Below are 1,521 nucleotides of genomic sequence, written 5' to 3'. Positions count from 1 at the left end.
TTCAATTCCCTAAGTTTTACAGGTACAGTGCGAATAACCAAGCTTTGCTATAGCATATATTATACATGTTTGTTTGTTTATAGTTGAACGTAGGCTTAGTTAAATCTACTTTCTTTACGCGGTAATACAGGCATAAAATGTTCATGCAATATATTTTAAATACGTCTTTCATTTTTTTTTTTTTTTTTTTTTTTTAATTTTACTAGCGTCATGAAAAAATGCTCTCATTTTATCTTTTAAAAAAACATGCAAACAAACAAACACAGACAACCAAACACATTTAAACAGTTTTTATTTATAGAATTGATTCCTGGTTTTAATCTTAACAGAAGTATGCACGCTCCTTAATATATATATATATATATATATATATATATATATATATATATATATATATATATATATATATATATATATTTATGTATAAAGTATGTATATTCATTGGAAGTAGTCATCGCAGTGTCTATCATGCGGAGACCAAACCTTTAGGCATTACAAATCACACATTTCAATAGCCTTCTCTGCAGGGGACCTTCCTCTAACAAATAGGTAGCGGTGCTTTTTAATACATCGAGACGCCAGTCTGTTCATAGCGGGTGGTTATGTGTCTGTGTGTGTCTGTGTCTGCGAGTGGGATTGTCTCAGTGTCGGTGCTCATGTGCGCGCGCCTGTAAGTGTACCTATAGGAAGTTGTGCGCATGTTCGAAGCCCAAGGAACCGCCCCCTATTTAAGTCAAAGAGCGAGTTTGCAGTCATTCTTCTGCTAAAGTTTGATGAGTGCAGTTGGCTGCAGTTGTCTGCGAGGGAGAGAATTCAGACTGTACTTAAGCGGATGTCCTGGGGAGTTTTTTTAAAAACGGTAAGAGAGAGAGCGCTTTTTCAGAAATTGTACTTTGGTAGATTTTTTTGTTTTGTTTTTTTCTTTTTTTTTTTATAAATATTTAATTCAATATCTGTTTTATTTTGTGATATGCGGATTTAAACTTTCTTTTTCATTAAGTGTGAGTGTGTGTGTGTGTGTGTGTGTGTGTGTGTGTGTAATGTTAGTTTAAATGCTTTCAGGGAATGCTGACTGTAAAACGTTTTGTCCGGGGAGTTTTTTTGAAAAACGGTGAGAGAGAGAGAGAGAGCGCTTTTTCAGAAATTCTACTTTGGTAGATTTTTTTGTTTTGTTTTTTTCTTTTTTTTTATAAATATTTAATTTAATATCTGTTTTATTTTGTGATATGCGGTTTTAAACTTTCTTTTCATTAAGTGTATATATGTATATTGTTTAAATGCTTTTAAATGGTGAATAAGACGTTTTCTTTTTGCTTTTAATAACTTCTTTTAAACTTTCTCCTTTTTCATTAAGTGTCATGTAAAAAAAAACTTTAATGTTGTCTGCACCAAGCATAAGTTAACATAAGCATTAATGTTGTATGCCCAAAGCATAAGTTAACATAAGCATTTATAAAACATGGGTACCCCCTATCCCGATTACATAAATAACATATTAAACACTGATTTTTGTACATATCT

Source organism: Acipenser ruthenus, chromosome 3 (assembly GCF_902713425.1).
Source record: "Acipenser ruthenus chromosome 3, fAciRut3.2 maternal haplotype, whole genome shotgun sequence".
NCBI classification, from domain to species: Eukaryota; Metazoa; Chordata; class Actinopteri; order Acipenseriformes; family Acipenseridae; genus Acipenser; species Acipenser ruthenus.
The sequence above is the reverse complement of the archived record's forward strand: the minus strand, read 5'-3'. Positions refer to the sequence as shown.